At 36.5% G+C, this 13,008-nt stretch overlaps 2 pseudogenes; both read right to left on the minus strand.

Moving 5' to 3' along the window:
• Positions 1–285: 285 nt before the first annotated feature.
• LOC122910352 lies at positions 286–1,043 on the minus strand (annotated as a pseudogene).
• An 839-nt stretch (positions 1,044–1,882) lies between these two features.
• Positions 1,883–12,355, minus strand: LOC122910012 (annotated as a pseudogene).
• Positions 12,356–13,008: the final 653 nt, after the last annotated feature.

Below are 13,008 nucleotides of genomic sequence, written 5' to 3' on the forward strand. Positions count from 1 at the left end.
TTTTCAACTCATGAGAGTAGAAAAGAGAAAAAAATGACCACGGGGCCCACAGATTCCATTTTTGTTCTGTAGTCAAATGTGCTCTCTCATACCACTCCTGGCAGGCTCTAGTCTTGAGCCCTCATCACTAACATTATTTTAGTTAAACGTGTCCCTTTATGCCCTATATCACTTTTACATCCAACTAACAAATTTTAGTTGGATGTTTATGTTTTTATTTTTTATCATGTTGTATGATCTTCAGTTAAGGAGAAAGACTTCCAATCACGCCACCTAGGGACCATTCTACCCACTATCCTGTTTGGCTACCAGTCTCTCGTCTTTCTCTTCAGTAATGCTGAGGTGCGTACTTTTCCACGTGGAGGAGAAATCCATGGTTTATTTCTTTTGCCGATAAAATACGTTGGCGAGCTGGGTGGCAAAGTTGTTGCCATTGTCAGCCTTCATGTAAATTATGTCAAAAGAACCAAGGTGTCTCTCTCTGTTGGTGATCACACCAATTCTTCCCAGGTTAACACCTCCAGTCACCATACACAGATTACCATATTTGATGAAATCAGTAATCTTTCCAGTCTCCAAATCAGTCTGAATGGTGTCATCCATCTTCATGAGGGGATCAGGATAAAGGATAGTGTGAGCATCGTGGGTCACCAAATGAGGGATTCCTTTTGTCCACAGAAAGATCTTTTTCATCTTGTACAACGTATACTTGCCTCCTCAGGTGTAATCCAATGAACAGCAAAGCAACACTTGCTGTCATAGAGCAGATAGAAATCCTCACCAGTCTTGTCAGTGCTGATGACCTTCATAAAACTGGCAGGGTAGATTGTATAAGTTCAGACCTTGCCATCAATCTTGATGTAACGTCGCATACAGATCTTCTTTACTTCGTCTCCTATAAGGACATACTTGAGTCTGATCCTTAGGAAAATGATAAGTGGGAGACCTTCTCTCAGCTTATGGGGACAAGTAGATGGACAAAGAGCAAACACACTAGTCAGTTTACCCAGCATCCAAAGCTGTGAATCTACTACATACTTTAGATGCTTCTTAGACCATAATCCATGGCTGTACTAGGCAGAAAAAAACTTACTGTTTTTTGGTTTTGTTTTGTTTTGTTTATTCTCCACAGAAAACATGTCCCTTTATGCCCTATATCACTTTTACAGACCCATACATGTCTTGGTACCCTTCTAAACTGGTCACATGGACATACTAGTGACATGAGTCTGAGATTGTGTCTAGTCTACAGCATGGAGGAGGTCAAATATTTATTTTCCTGTAGCGAATATGCGCGCCTATGAATATTTAACAACATTCTTCTGTTACAGTAAGATTTCATTTTTCTTATGTTACACATTGTAAAATAACTTCTTTCCATTTTTAATTGACTGTTGATTTAGTCTCAATTACCCTATGAAATATTTTAATTTATTATGACTATTCAATACTTCCTTAGTTGTTTGTTATATAGCCTTGACTTAGCCTAATACTCTTTAGGGTGTAATTGATACAGACCATACCAGCAAAAGTTAGGATACATTGTTTTTAGTTAATGCAAATAATTTTAAAGGAATAGACTTTCCAACTTTAAGAAAAATGGCTCACAACATGCTAAAGGTATGATAAAAAAACTAAACTAAAACCTTTGAAGCCCTAACATTTATCCTGAAGCTATTTAGGAACATCCATGTTAGATAGCTGTAGGAAAAAAATAACTTACCATCCACACTCAAACGGAATACATGCTGAGATTCAGAAAAGATGGGATTTTATTCAAGTCAATTGCATTCTATGAGAAAAAAGGATCAGAGGAAAAACTAATGATGGAAAATATATAACAGTAATTCACTTTAAAGTGAAAGGTCAGGGGTAAGAATGTTCACTTATTTTCCATTAAAGACCAGATATAAAATTGACTGCCACTGAGATCAAATATCTCATAATTTTCTTCTTCCTTTACTACAGCTTTCCCATTGCCTCCATACCATTTCAGATTCACCATAGCAGTTTCCAATCTAATGGTGCTAAACACAGAGAGAAGTTCAAAGTAAAAACACAGATGAAGTACAAACTGATAAACTCATTGAATAAAGGAGAATAACTCAAACAACGTCATGGTGCATTCTTTGATGATGGAAAAGATGGGTACAATGATTATGCAACATGGCACAATGAACAAATGATCAAATGTTTGTGATAAGCAATTGTCCTCTTCCAAATTTCCAGCTTCCATTCCCCTCTCTTTTTATGACTTTCTGTTGGGAATTCCCAGTCATATTTATTTTTTAAAGAATTTATTTATTTATTTGTCAGGGAGAGACAGCAAGAGAGGAACACAAGCAGGGAGAGTGGAAGAGGGAGAAGCAGGCTCCCTGGAGCAGAGAGCCTAATGCAGGTCTCAATCCTAGGACTCTGGGACCATGACCGGAGCCTAAGGCAGAGAAGCCTTAAGGATGGAGCCACCCAGGCACCCCAAGGAATTCCCAGTCCTATTAATCTTAGCTCATCTACACAGTATAGAAATTTCTATGAGCTTTTTCCCCCTCTTTTTTAAATCCCAGGACTTTCTTTGGGATTCCATTCGAAGGAACTATGAACTCGAACAATGTCCAAAAGAGAAGTAAGTGACAGACAGTATTGCTGAGTTAATTTTTTTTCTTTTAATTTTGAAAGGTTATTGTACATCTAACTAGTGGCACTTGGAAGTATATTGGTGCATTTTAACTTGGAATTTAATATAATATTTGCAAATAGCTGGTGGATTGTTCATAATGCTGAGCTGCATTTACCAAAGTAGTGAAATAGTGTCACTGAGTATATATCAAAATAAGTAACAGGAGAAACTGATCAGCAGTGAAGGGGAGAATAAAGGCCATGGAATCAGATAGAGCTGATTCTGACTCTTACTTTTGTAGATTATAATGGTGTGGTGTGATGCTGTTACATACTTAACTTACCTAGATCTTTGTTTTAGAATCTATATAAAGTGAAGGCATGTCACTATATGTTTCTTAATATTCTACTTAGGACTTAACTTATTAGTGTACAAAAGTACTTCCTACAGGCTTCTGAAATGTTTTAGGGGTACAGAGGTCTAGTGTATTTTTTTTAAGATTTTATTTATTTATTTGACAGACAGAGATCACAAGTAGGCAGAAAGGCAGGCAGAGAGAGAGGAGGAAGCAGGCTCCCTGCTGAGCAGAGAGCCTGATGCGGGGGCTCAATCCCAGGACCCTGGGATCATGACCTGAGCCGAAGGCAGAGGCTTAACTGAGTCACCCAGGCGCCCTGGTCTACTGTATTTTTAACCATGGGTTTTCAATTGTATGATAATCTTGAAAAAATCATTGTCAAAATATTCTGTAAAACGAGATGTAAACTTCGTAAACAAACATGGCCATGTGATTTTCGTATTTATTTCCTTTTGTGTATGAGCGTGTCTATAACAAGTAAAAGAAAAATCATATAATGGTAAAGATTCAAGCAAAGATTTCACTGTGATTTAAACTGAGGGAAAAAAATGAAAGAGGTAGAAGATTTAAGTTATCTTAAAGTACAAACTAGTATAAACGTACTGAACTGAAACAAACTGAATAAACAAACAACAAACAAACAAACAAACAAAAACCAGACCACAAAACCTTTATATTTCCAGGAGAATATTATCTGACCATGGTCCTTTTACTTACTAGCTTGTAACTGGTCTTTAGAACTAGTATTAATTTAAAATCATCATATTTAGTGGGTGTATTATTGAATTAATTGGTCCTTCCAGATTTGGGGAACTGTTAAAAAACTAATTTTGTAAAGGATGTATATTCATAGCAATTATAGAAACATCTCGAAGGGGAATATATTATTGTGAATAGCAATGATCAAGAAAAGAAGTAAAATTCAAAAGGTGAATTTTACTCCCAAACCCAACATCAACATTATTAATTTCAGTAAATCAACTGTACATATCACATAAGTGTAATGGGGCTAATTCAAATTCTTTTGAGCACGTCATTTTTTTTATAATTAACGTATTGTTTGGTTTTACATGTGGTTGAGGACCTTAAGCTTAAGAAGTTTATCTGTTTTATTTTGTGTCTATGCGTAGTTCATTGTGTAAAAATTTACCTTAATAGTTGTCAGGATTCTGGTATACAGAAAAATCACTTTCTAATAACCAATAATTGAAGCAACTACACAAACTCATAATTGATTTTTATCTCATTAAAAAGCTATGTAATACAAGAATTTTAATTGTACATGTCTGTTAATTTTGCTTAGATTGGTAAGATTGATCTTTCAGTAATGTTTTTCTCACCCTACATTTCTGTGATATATAGACCATTTTTATGTCAAGGATTCCAAACCCACAGGATAGAAAAATCTAAAGTTGAGCAAAACAAACAAAAAAAATTGAGTTTTTTTTTTTTAAGAATAAAAAAATCATGTATAACATCTTACCTTTTGAATAATTCAGAAGAGGAACAAAAGGATATTGCATAACAATAATATTTTTATTGCATATTCTGCTTATAAGAAGACAAAGCAACAGGGCTTTTTTTTTTTTCTGTTGTAGTATGAAATCACATATATTTGAGGAAAGATGTACATTGACAGGAAAAATAGAGATTCTGAGAGAGGAAAAAAAAGAAAGATGTTGGAAACAGAGAGCAGAGAATGTGTCAAAATTTGGTGATAAGAATTAGAGGAGAGAGAGGCATGAGGGTGGGTGGAAGCTAGTAGGAGAGAAGCCAGGCCAAAAGGGGAGGAAAAGATCATTCATTCATTCAGTCAGTCAGTCAGTCAGTGCAGCAAATGCAGCAAATGAAACAAACACTCCTTTACCAAGAACATACTGAATTCTGGTTATGTGCCAGGCTCTGAGTTAGAATCTGAGTATGTAGTTGGGAATAAAATGAACACTTTAGGGCTCCTGGTGGCTCAGTTGGTTAAGCAACCACCTTCAGCTCAGGTCATGATCCCAGGGTCCTGTGATCGAGTCCCGCATCAGGCTCCCTGCTCCATGGGGAGTCTGCTCCCTCTGACCTTCTCCCCTTTCATGCTCTCTCTCACTGTCTCTCTCTCAAATAAATAAATAACATCTTTTAAAAAAAAATAATGAACACTTTACTCTCAGCCTAGTACAAGAGATAATCAATCAAATGAACAAAGTTAATTATATCATTAATTTTATTCATTACCAAAAAATGGGACATTAATTTTCTTGTAATTCCTGCTTACTTAAGACACAATTGTGCCATCAGGCCAGAATAGAATATATAGAAATGCATGCCTTAATAGTTTGTCTAAATTTATCCTGTAAGAACACAAAACAATATTATTCTTCACATCTTTTTTTTTTTTTTTTTTAGCTTGTTTTCAGTTTGGGGCAGAAGGAGATGGATTAATGATTTAATTGGAGGTATACCGTATTTCACATACTGATATCCCTTTGCATTGTCTTTTGAATCATTCATTAATTGCAAAATAGAGCGTCATGCGCAAAGCATAGGACTGCTTTTATTTTAAAATGTCAAAACCCATAATTGAACTCCAATTTTAGTTTTATCTTTGAGACTGCTGATTCATGCCAATATTTCTAAAAATCTCATTAGGGATTAGTAATAATTGAGTTTTTGTGGTCATTTTTAAAATCAAATTAAATAAAGCATTATGATCTAGTTTGACCTTTGTAGAAATGTTATCCAGTAAAAAAAACCTTAAGATGCACATGTGAATATAGAGTTTACCCTTGTACAACACAGAGGTGAGGACTGTGGCTCTCCAATGCAGGCAGAAATCTACATATAACTTCTGACTCTCTGAAATCTTTCAATAGCTGCTGTTGACCAGAAAACTTACCAATAATGTAAATAGTCAGTTAACACATTCTTTGTATATTGTACGTATGATAGATTATATACTTATAATGAAGTAAGCTAGAGAAAAGAAAATATTATTAAGAAAATCTGTAAGGAAGAGAAAATACATTTACAGAACTATATTGTATTTATAGGAAGAAATCTGCACATACGTGGACTCATGCTATTCAAACTAGTAGTTGTTCAAGGGTCAGCTGTATTTAATGCCTTAGAACTATAAACTTGAAATGGTTAAAATAGGAAATTTAATTTATTTATATTTTGCCACAATAAAAAAAGAAAGAAATCCTAAGAAACATATGAAAAAATAACAAAGAGCAGTTTCTTACTGCTTCTTGATCTTCAGCTTTCTTACGTAATCCTTAGAGCCATGATCCTCAACCTCTATTGTCCATGGGACACATTTGAGAATGTGTCTGATCAAATGATGATTTCTTGTGTATATAAGCAAACATGCACAATGATTTAGAATAATTTTGTAGGTTTCATAGACATCCTTTAGTCCCTCTTTCAACCTTAGAAAGGATTTGCCCCCCTAAAATGATTCCATTTGTCTTGGAATCATTTTTAAATCACTGAATCCTTAGAGAAAGATTTCTTGTAAAAAACAAATCACCAGTCAAAGAAACTATATCAAATGAACAACTTCTCTTCTTGCTCAGTTTGGTCTGTTGAAGAATCAGAACCAATTAAAATAAAGGCACGGGAGGGTACTGTGGGAGAAGAGGGAAGGAGTGACTGGGTCAGGACAGGAAGTGCATAGATACTAAGTCATGAGCCAGACCATAGGAATGGAAAGGAGCTTCACAGACTGAGAAGAAAGGAAGAACATTTTAGACAGGAGAATCACCACAGGCAAGGTCCTGAGAGGTTCTGTGGTGTAGGCAATGAGAATAGAGATCCCATTATAAATGAAACATATGGAGCTTGGGACAGTGGGTAGAGAGGAAGCTGGGAGACTAGGCTTTAACAGTTTGTAAGCCTATGGTATATGGGTGTATGGGACTGATTTAGGGGTGTGTGTGTGCAAAATAGGACAGGAATGGAAAGCTGAACAAGGAAGGTTATTGTCCTTGACATGGAATTGAATCTCTTCCAAATGAGCTCACTGCTGGCAATAGAAATAATGTACTTGATCTGCTACTGAGCACAACTTCAGGGAAACCACAATGGAAAATGTGAGTATGATCATTTAGTTCCTCCATGGAATAAAAGCCTGTCACCGGGTTTGCCACCTCTCTGGCTAGGAGACAGTATGAAGACACACAAAGTGTGAGGACACATCTGGTTTCACTGATGACCTACCTAATAGTCTACAAGAAATATCCATTTGAAATCATATAGCTGGAGTCAGAAAACAGCTATTTGATAGTTTTTTAAAAAGTATTTTAGAGTTGTAAATCTGGAAAGGCTAAGAATTTAAACAGCATAATTATTTTTTAAATGCTTTAATTTTGATATAATGTATGTTGTTGAGGAAAATTTTTTATGATCCATAATACAAGTATATTCTCCCTCAACTTCATTCCCATCCTAGGATGTCCTCTATTTTGAGTAAAATTTTGAATAGCAAAACCTTAATGACTCATTCATGTTCATGATCATTTATGGCCGTTACAGCATAGGTCACTCACAGCTTCTGTTATTATCAGAACATTAAAAACCCTGTCCGGGTTTCTCATTGTTATTTGTTTGACATCCACTTATTATTTACCTTTGGGAACATCACAGATGGCCCAATTTCCTTCTGATCCTCTTAATGAAGAGTGATCACTATTTTTATGGGTCCTCCTGGGGTACCCTATCTGTAAGTAAATAGCTAGCGGAAAGAGAAATTATATTCAGAGTCATTACCAACTGACCACACCTCAGAAAGAAACCTGTGCAGTTAAATTAGACCCCAGTTCTTTGAACTTTAATCTTCCAGGAAAGATGGAGATAAAGATAATGAGTTAAATAAAAGTGAAAGCACACTGTAATCCTTGTATATACTTACAAATATTTAGGATACAGATAAAAAGACCTTACTCAAACTGGCTTAACCTAGGGAATGTGTTAACTTCTGAAATCAAGAATTTCAGAGGAATGGATGGCTTTGACATAAGTTCTTTTAAAGATTATTTATTGGAGAGAGAGTATGGGGGAGAGGCAGAAGGAGAGGGAGAGAGACTCCCTGCTGAGTACAGAGCCTGACGTGGGGCTTGATCTAAAGGCCCTGAGATCATTACCTGAGTCAAAATCAAGAGTCACATGCTCAACCAACTGAACCACCCAGGCATCCTAACACAACTTCTTTTAGAGGTTCAACTAATGTCATTAAATTTGGTTTCCTTCCATCAGTTGATTCTCTTTCTTTAGGTTACCTTTTTCAGACAGGAAACCACATGTGATTACAAGATTGGGACCCAGCTTTTGGGATGAGCATCCTCTTCTAATAGGAGAGTGTACTTATCCTGATAGTCCCTGCCAAAATCCAAGTATATCTCTTTGTGTGGGATTACATCTCTTGCCCAGCCCTGAACATAGAGCAACATTCTGGTAGTGTGAAAACTGTTCTACTCTTGGCTCATACAACCCATATGTGCTAAAAGAAGAGAAAATGGAAAAGAAACCAGTTAGTTAAAGCCATAGATTAACATGACAATAAGACAATAATAAGATACAGTTAAAAAATAACCTTGGTTGTGATTGATATCAGTAGTGAATAGTTTAGTCATCAAAATGCATTAAAGCTAATACCTTTAAAAATCATAAAACTATATATATTTTTAAATAAGTAAATCTTATAAAAGTATATATTTTTGTCTACTATTTTCATGTAGGCCCAAGACAATTCTTAAGGCATAATGATCTCAAAAGTATCTTTCCTTCCCAAAACACAGCACAATAAACATTCTACTCTTCATTGTTGCTTTTGTAAAGCAAATATTTAAAGATACTTACAAAATAATCTGACATCACAATTCCTTTTTTATCAGTTTTTCCTTCAATTCTATATGCTTGTATCAACAGTAAGTTTTTTAGATGCTCAGAACACGTTTTTATAGGTTGTCATCTTTCCCTAAAGCACACCTAAAGTACATCTTAGATTTCCATTTTTACTTCCTACAGTAAGGGACCTTCAGTCCAGACAAGATAGTACAGACTCATTTCTCCCTATTCTCTCCTCTTCCTTTCAACAAAGTACAACTATTAAACCCTGGAAATAATTCAAGAGACAGTGAAGACAGAGCACTGACAAGGCAATAGGAAGGTGAGTGGGTTAAAAAGGCCAAGACCTGAACAACAGCATTGAGGCAATTTGGCTGTACTCCCACAACACACACAAAGACCACCTAGACTCCTTGTCTTCAGACCTCCAGCCTAGCAACAGAAGGCAGTCCAAGGAGGCTGATTTCCTTCTTGAATCAAAAGAGAATCCCTCTGACAATATCGATGGTAAAGAGGTCAGTTAGGAACCCCACAGACAACAAGCAGCCTGCTGGGGGAGTATTTTTTTTTTCCTGCTAAATGTTAAGACAATTCTCTTAGCAGCTTCTTTGTCCATGTGGACATGATCCCCCTCTTTTTTGTCCAGAGACTCTGGCTGGCTCAGGTTAGGAGCAAGTGGAATTTCTGGTGGAACCCACCAAATCCCTCTTCTAATCTTCCAATCTGGGGAATCACCAACTGCCCCCCCACACACACACACACAGCATGATCAAGGGAAAAGAAAGCACCAGTTGCAACAGACAAACCAAGTCAACCAAGACAGAATTGCAAAGGCTCTGAAAGGACCACTGTTAGCCTACAAAAGTGAACTAAGACTTGGGGCCTAAACCTAAATAAGGATCCTGCTTACTAAAAGAATAAAGGTAAAAACAATGAAATAGGGATGCCTCGGTGGTTCAGTTGGTTGAGCTTCTGACGCTTGGTTTCAGCTGAGGTAGGGATCTCAGGGTTGTAGGATTAGGCCTGCAGGGACTCTGTGCTCAGCCTGGAGTCTGCTTGCCTCTCCCCCTCCTTCTCCTTCTGTTCCCTCTGTTCCTGACCACCCCCCCCCACACACACACACAAGCCCAGTCCTGCTCCAGCTCATGCTCTCTCTCAAAAAACAAACAAAAACACTGAAATAAGCCCAGAGTCTCCTAATTGTGGGGACATAAATCTTCCCTGGGTTTCTCAGTATTCCTATAAAAAGGTCATAGTCTCCTGAAACTCTTTATATAACATGAAAATTGGATCCATAGCCATCTATCTACTCAATTGTTCTGATATAAAATAATAGTAAAATTTCTTCTCTCTAAGAGGACCAAATGATTATACTCTGGCAAGATTTCTAGACAAGCCACCAAGGAGCCCTGAGCACAGGAGCTATGTTCCTCAATATTTATATTTCAAGAAGAATGAGAACCTTGACCTTGAAAGAGTTCTTCCTCTTAGGCTGAGAAGTCTATAGAAGACAATCTGGCACCCATCAAACATTTTATTTACATAACAAATGTCTGGAATAAAGATACAATTTCAGGAATGCAGGGATATAAGCCTCTTTCCCCTTTCTATAGGCAGGTAAAATTTTTCCTTCTCCCCTCACTTACAAAGAGTCAAGCCACTCACAAAGCAAAAAAATCTGTGGGCTATCATCTATGCCTAAAGAGTAAGATAAAGTCCCCTAGGGTGATTGACCACTTCTTATTTACTATAAATAAGAGCAGTCAACTGATGCCAAGACTGAAATAAATTATCTCACAAGGATATTAAAGCACCTATCATAAAAATGCTTCAGTGATCAATTACAGATTCTCTGGAAATAGATTTAAAAAAAAAAAAAAAATGAAAGAAAGAAAATCCCAGAGCAGAACTAAGATTTGTAAAGCAATCAAATTCACATTATAGAACTAAAAATCAGAATCAAATTGGTATTATATAACTAGAAAACAGAATAAAAGGTACTTTTGAAAACCCACTAGATGAACTCAATAGTAGGATGACAAGGGATAGAATCAATAAGCATAAGGACAGAGCAATAAAATTCACTTACTACGAACAATGGAGAGAAAAAATAGCTGAAAAATATTGCACGCAGCCCCAGGGACCTATAGAATTATAATAAAAGATTCCACATATGCATCTTCATAGTCCCACAGGAGGGAAGAAAGAGAGTGGAGCTAAACAAGCATTTGAATAAATTATGGCTGAAAACGTGCCAAAGTTGGCAAAACACACAAACCTACATTTTCAGGAAAGTGAGTGGAACCCAAACAATTAAATCCTAAAAAAATAAATAAATAAAATAAAATAAATTAAAAAAAAATAAAGCAACAGAAAAAACAGGTATTATAATTAAATTTTGGAAAACTAAAGGTAAAGGAATCTAAGTGGAGATGAGGTTTCCCCACTTCGTGCCAGACGGGAAAATGTTATTAGTAGATTTCTATAAATCAAGTATGTATTTTGTAATATCCAGAAACCACTAGGAAACTATATGGAGAGATACATCCATAAGTACTATAAATATAGCATACTTTCAACGCAGCCTGATCAAATTTTTTCCCCTAATTTTGACATTCCCCTCTCCTTTTCTAAAAATTTAATTAATTAATTAATTTTATTATTTAATTTTTTTGAGAAGGAGCATGCTTTGTTGGGGAGAAAGCACTGCGTGTGAGCAGCAGATGGAGGCATCTTGGCAGGTATTATACGTATCACCTCAAAAAGATACACAGCAGTTTCTGCTAAGAAAGAGCTACTGGAACATGGGTTCCTTTGGGCAACTTCCCCAACCTCATCCTTCAGAGGAGTCAGGACACTCCCAATCATTTCCTTGAAGGAAACTGTGGTCTGCTGGAGATGGAGCCCCACAGGGGTGCCTTCTTGGGTTTGTTGTTGTTGTTTATAATGAACACCTTCTTTAGACTTTATTGTCTTCATCTGTTAATTTCATTCTATATTCTCTCAAGCCACCAGTCTAGCTTCTGTACAAATTGCCTTGATGCTGGCACCAAGAGAGGTCATCTGTAGCCGTGGTCAAATCATCCAGGGTTACACCATCAGCCAGCATCACCCTGCTTGTGTGGATCTGAAAAATATGCTGCTTAGTCTTTTCATCAGGAACGGGAAAATCCATCTTCCTTTCAATACAGCCTGATTTAATGAGTGCTAGATCTAAAGTTTCTATTCGCTTTGTGGCCATGATAACTTTTACGTCACTCCTTGAATCAACTCCATCCATCTGGTTCAACAGGTCCAACGTTGTTGGTTGAATGTCCCACCACCAGAATTTGAGTCATATCTTTTGTTCCAATGGTATCAATTTCATCAATAGACAATGATGGATGGTGCATGTTTTCAGCAACTCAAAATAATTCCCCAGCTAGTTTGGGGCCATCATCCAGGTACTGTTGAATAAACTCAGGGCCAACCATTCTCAAGAAAGTGGCTGAAGTTTGGTTTGCTAGAGCTTTGGCTAATAAGGTTTTAACTGTGACAGGTGACATATCTCCCATTTTTTCCATTGCTTTTTCCACACATATTTTGACATTAATTTTTTAAAACCCAAGGACACCAGAGAATTTACTGCTGAAAACATACCTTTTTCAGGGGTAAGGTATTGGGACCTCTGTTTCTGTCCCTAATGCACACTATAGTTCTCAGTCAGTGGTTTCTAAATGTTGCTGTTTATCAGCATTACTTAAAGAGCTTTTAACTGGATGAGGCCATATCCAGCACTACTTAAGTTAGAATTTGTGGGGGTGAGTTTCACGTAAGACTCAGCCATTACCACTTCAAAACTTTCCAGGTGATTCTAACATGCAGCCAAGTTGAGAACCCATGAAATGAGTGCTTATTTACGATTTTCAGCAACCTTTCGTTGAAGAATTATCTGTGTTGCTTTCACATAGGGACACTTGGAACTGGAGGAAGAGATGTAATAAACATAAGAAAAAAGGACTGAGGTGATCAGGAAGGTAAGTTATCATTTATTTTATGAACGGACATTTATAAATTTTGGAGATTTAACCTGTGTTGTAATCATTTCCCAAACAACTCTTCCATCTCAGGCTTGAATATTAGGAGTCAAAGTAATTTGTAGTACTAAGGTAAACCTTAAAAATAAAATCACTTAGAAAATCATAGGGAGTCAGAATCA

This window comes from Neovison vison, chromosome 6 (assembly GCF_020171115.1).
Source record: "Neovison vison isolate M4711 chromosome 6, ASM_NN_V1, whole genome shotgun sequence".
Classification (NCBI taxonomy): Eukaryota; Metazoa; Chordata; class Mammalia; order Carnivora; family Mustelidae; genus Neogale; species Neogale vison.